Genomic DNA, 6,000 nt, shown 5'->3' on the forward strand with positions numbered 1-6,000 from the left:
TGCTTTTATCTTTTATGTTTGTAACATTTGGTGCTTTCATTGAGCATCAATGGCTGACTCCACTATGGACCACATCGAAGCAACCATCGTGGAACTCACCGCTATCGTAGACACCATGTCCACCAAACTGGACGACCTTCTTTAGCGACTAACCCTTCGCGATACCACTCAACACTTTCCATCTTCCTCCCTTGCGCAGTCACCAACACCAGCCGCCCCCATACCGACTCGCCTCCCATGCCGATTCCACCTCCACGCCCTGCACTCATGCAGCAACACCCTGCACCCTTGCCGGCCCCACTAACCATTGTTGTAGTCCACCTACCCGCTAACAGTAAGCCCCAGGCGTCCTCCTCCACCCATCGCTAGGCTGCCATCCACCGGATCTGTGCAGAGTTCCTCAGCCGCTGCAGCCTCCCCTCCGACCTCCACTTATCCCCTTCAGTCACGTTCACCGCCAAGGTCAGGGACAAGTAGCTCGACCACCCCTTCCTCCTCACCTTCTATGCCACTATCGACGCCGCCACATGGCTCTTCTTCCGCAACACTAACCTTTATTCATGCATGAGCTATTTTCCTTCACCCATTTTAATTTGAGATCCCGGTTTGACTTTTGAAGCCATGGTTTGAAGCCCCAACACCTTGAGGATAAGGTGTTTTTGATGGGTCAGGGAATGGTAGGAAGAGGAAGATAATGACTCAACACTTGAAAGATTATGTTTAGTGATTTTGGCACCAATGACTCAACCCTCAAAATCAACTATCCATGTTTCGTAAGTGTGCAAAATCAAAGTCCAAAAGTGAACAATTATGATGTTGAACGACTTGATTACTTATTTATTTTTCTTTTCTGAGTGTTTCTTTTAAGTTCACTATGGACATGTAACTTTGGGGGTGGAGGTGGGACTGTCTTTTACTACTATTGGGTAAGTTCCATTTAAACACTTAAAACCATCAATTTAGACTTTTAAAACTGTTCAGGACAGCCACCACGTTTTTTTCTGCATAAGTCACGCTTTCATGCACTAAAACAAGTCATTTTAACTTCATTCGCTCACCAAAAATTAGGGATTTCATGTACTAACCACCTAGAACTTATTTGCATCCTTAAACACACTTTAAGAAATGTTTTTTCACTAAAAAGATGCAACATGGCAGCACAATAAATTATGCAGCAAATTTTAACCTTTCAAGGTCTCTAACATGGCTTTTTATACCTTATTTAATCACCAATAGACTAAGGAATCATCTAATAACCTTTGTAACACTAACCATACCTCTTAGCACCTTAATTTCATTATTTCAAGGGAAATTTAAAGTGAAGGGCAGCAGCTGCAACTTTAGATTCCATCACCAATAAGTTAGGATTTCATACAGCCATCAACTAGGGTATCACATACATCATATAACTGACTTGGGACAATATTTACATGAGAAAAAAGTAGCAAGACAGCAGCTGAATTATGGAAAAAATTTCCATGGATTCAATGCCTCAAACATAACATTGACCCACAATTTAGTCACCAATAACCCAAGCAATAATGTGATAACCTTTCGAACACAGGCCACACTACTTACCATGTTAATTTTATGATTTTAAGAGCAATTTTAAGTGCAAGGAAGCAGATAATATATGATTCTTGGCCAGAAGTAAATTTCCACTTTGCTCATCATTTTGCACTAAAACTGCCACAACACCAACAAGTTTTGTAACGCCCTGAAATTTCGATAACTTAAAATTGATGTTTAATGTAATTTTTGTGTTATTTGATTGATTTGGATGAGTTGAGGTGTTGTGTGAATTAGCTATGTGTGATTGCTTGATGTGGACGTTAGGTTATATGGAGTTTGATTGACCTATGTTGAAACTATGAGATTTCAAGTTGTATCTAAACATGTTCCGGTAAAACTGTGATCCTGGACTCCTTAACCGTTGGATCGCCTTCAAATTTGAATTGTAGGTTCATGATTTGATCGTTGGGATTTGAAAAATAACACTTCTAGACATTTCTCTTAGTGAGACAAGTGTGCTAACCACAATTCCAACCCGAGAAGAATTGCACTCAGCATGAAATATCACGCTTAGCGCCAAACGTGGATTTCCGCTTAGTGTCGTCTCGCTAAGCGAGATCTATAGATTATAAATACATTTTTCAGCATGAAAAACACAATTTCACATCTCTCTCTCTCTCAAAACTTCGCCCAAACAACCCTAAAAACTCCTCCTCCACCACCCACGACCACCAGTGGCCACCACGAGCCCCTGTTGCTTGTCGCTTGACCACCACACGGAGAGGAACGCTTTAATCGGAGCAAAATTCTCATAATCCACCTCAAGGATTCAGCGGGGAAAAAACTCTAAATTCTTTATTTCGTAGTTTCTCTAAGGTAATCTTGACTTTTATGTCTTTCTCGTAGTTAGTTTGAACTTCTCTTAGTGTCCCTTGTTTTGGGTACTGTAATAGGATGTTTTTACACTTCCTTTGAAAAACCCTTGAAAATGAGACGCTGTAGAAGTTACTTTTTTATAAAATTGATGTTATTTTTTTTACCTTTGTTGAACCCTGGTCACATTGGCATGGTCAGAATTTTAAAATGATGTCTCTTTGTAGTAGAACCTGAAACACCCCTTAGCCCTTTTTTTTAACAGGGGTAATTGACCCTCAAATGTAACACCCTGAGATATTATAAGTTATAAATAGATGTTTAATTGTATTTATTGTGTTATTTGACTATATGATAGACTTGAATGAGTTGAAATATGACTTTGACTAGTCATGTGTGAATTTCTTGATATGGATGTTCAATTATGTGGAGTTTTGTTGAGCTAAGTTGAAAGTATGAGATTTTAGATTTTACCAAAACCTAGTTCAGTGAAATTGCGATACCGGATTCGATAACCGTTGGATTGTCTTCAAATTTTTTCTGGATATCCCTACGTTATGTGTCTACAGTCTGACCGTTGGGATCTTGAAAATAATAATATTTGGTTTCCCAAATAAGCGAGTATGGCGCGCTAAGCAGAATTCCAACCGAGGGGAATTGCGCTGAGTGGCCCAAAGCTGCGCTAAGCCCATTTCCAACCGAGAGGAAGTGCGCTGAGCACCCAGAGGGTGCACTAAGCGAGCCCTAGTGCAGAGGGGGCTGTGCTAAGCCTAAATCCTTACGCTAAGCGCAAGAAGTGGACTTCGGCTTAGTGCGACAGGCCCGCTAAGCAAAAATTGCAGGTTATAAATATGTCCTTAGCGTGAAAAACACGATTTTCACTCTCCTCTTCTCCCAAAAACGTCTCCCAAACCCTAAAACCTTATTTTCCACCACCCAAGACCACCGGTGGCCACCGTGAGCCGCCGTTGCTTGCCGTTGGGCCCCCACACCTAGAGGAACACTTTAATCGGAGCGGAATCCTCAAAATCCTCCTCGAAGATTCGATGGAGAAAATCCATCAATACTCCATTTCAAAGTTTCTCTGAGGTAATCTTGAATTCTAAGCCTTCTCATAACTAGTTTGAGTTCCTCTTAGTGTCTCTTATGTGTTGGGTATGTAATAGGATGTTTTTACACTTCCTTTGGAAAACCCTAGAGAACGAGACATTGTAAAAGTTATCTTTTTATAACCTTGAAGTTATTTTTGCGGCATTCACTGAACCCCGGTCACATTGGCGTGATCGGAATTTCAAAAAGATGTTTCTTTTCTGTAGAACCCGAAATACCCCTCAGCCCTTTATGTTTTGACAGTGGTATTTGACCCCAAATGTTGCCTTTGACCTTGTTTTTGAAACCTATGCTAAAATTCTTTCATTTTGGCATGTAGAGACTTGCGTTTGGACGAACGAGCGTGAACAAGAGAGACCTCTGAGTAACACAAAGAGGAATTGACGGAGAGCTCACGATAGGTGAGGGGAGTTATTATAAAATTTACCGTTTTGACACCATAGTTAGGGTCAGGGAACCTAGCTATGAGAATATTTGCCTGTCCCTGTTTCATGTTGATTTTCTTTCAAGAAAAACTATGTTTTTAATCAATGGGATGCGATATATCTATTGTTGATGAATAGAATTATTGTTTATTAAACTTGTGTTGTTTGAAGACCTGGGGAGTGTGAACCTCAGGCATGGAAAATATATTTACATGCGGAATGCGACTCATTATTGATGTTGTTATTGGTGACTTTAATTGATATGTGGTGATATTGATTTGAGATGACGTTGTTAATGGTGATCATATCAACATGAATTGATGTTATTATTGATGGTTATGTCAATATGGAATGAGGTTGTTGTGGTTATTGGTGATGTCATTGAAATGGAAGGTTGATGATGTTGGAAATGCATTGACAAGTGCATGTTGTGTATGTTTGTGGGGGGCAGAGTGCACTGACCTTGTCGGATGGCCTATTCGTGGGGGGCAAGCATGGTTAAAGAATCTAAGCATTCGCTGTGGGGATGCTTAGGCACGTTAATTGGTCCATGGTCTTTGGCACTTGCTTTTGGCCACGTTCATACGTTGTATGTAGTGTATGTTCATAGGGGGGGTGCATTGACCTTGTCGGACATCCCTTGTGTGGGAAAATAAAATGGTTATAGAATCTAAGCAATTCTGAGGGGATGCTTAGGCGCTTTAATTGGTCCATGGTCTTTGGCACTTGCTTTTGGCCATGTTCATAGCCCATAAGACACAAGAAATAGAATAACTGTGGCAGAGTGTACTTTGTACTGAGGGGGCTTGTCACCTGGTAGGGAACTCCTTTTGCCCCAGGTTGATCACCTATGGGGGGGCAATTACGTGCACAACCGGGTGGTCTCGATGAACTCTGCATGGTTTCCTAAGTGAGAGTGTCGTGTGGACACACTTAGACTATTTCCTGTGATTTGGTTGTTGGTACGTACCACATTGCATTTGAGAGTTGAGTCAGGTGCATGCATCATTTTGTGCAGTCTTGATTGGATCCATGGATGGATGATGAGTAATTGTTGAATATGGATGATGAGTAATTGTTGAATGTGGACAATGAACAATTATTGGATGTGAATGTTGTGTAAGCTCATGACGTTTGCTTATGCTTTCTTGCTAGTTGTGATTATTTGGATTTAACATTGGTTCTTTTTATAATGAACTCACCCTTGCAATTTTGTATCGTGTGGTTGATACCTGTGATGATCGTGAACCTTGTTCGTGGGAGCAGAATGACAACAGTAGGGTGTAGGGATGAGATTTTGTTGAGGAGCCGTCAAGCCGATGTGATGACGTTGGGATTATTTTGGGGAGAGAGTTGTGTTTTATTAATCAACTCCTCCATAGTGGTTCATGATTTCTTTTGTTGGATTAAAGATGTAAATCACAGATTTAATTATATGTTCGAACTGATTTAATCTTCATTATGTGTACAATGTGTACTGAACTACTATATTAATATTCATATATTCGGTTAAACATTGGTGTGTGTTTGGGGACATATATATATATATATATATATATATACACACACACATATATATATTTGCGAAATTCAAATTTACTATGATTTTCATAAGCAAAAATAATGGAGTTTTCATAAAAGAAAGAAAGAAAATTTAATTTTCCAGTTATTAGAGTGGTGATATCGTAGCAACGAGGCGGGTTGTTACATCAAATTTTATTATTAACCTTGTTTATGAAATCTATACTAAATTCCCTTCAATTTGGTATATAGAACTATGTGTTTGGACCGACGAACATGAACGAGAGAGGCCTCTGAGTGACAGAAAGGAGCTGACGGAGAGCTCACGATAGGTGAGTGGAGTTTATTATAATTGTATGACTTTGATACCATAATTGGGGTCAGGGAACCCAATTATAGGAATGTATGTTTGTTCCTATGTATGTTTGAAAGCAAGGTTGGGAAATAAAAAAAATGGTGCTTACGCATAATCAATGGACACATTAGGAAGTCTAGCATCAATAGAATTAATCATGGGATAGAACTTTTTCAATGGCATAGAAATTGAGAAGGTTACCAA

The sequence above is a fragment of the Glycine soja genome, chromosome 4 (assembly GCF_004193775.1).
Source record: "Glycine soja cultivar W05 chromosome 4, ASM419377v2, whole genome shotgun sequence".
In the NCBI taxonomy this organism is placed as follows: domain Eukaryota; kingdom Viridiplantae; phylum Streptophyta; class Magnoliopsida; order Fabales; family Fabaceae; genus Glycine; species Glycine soja.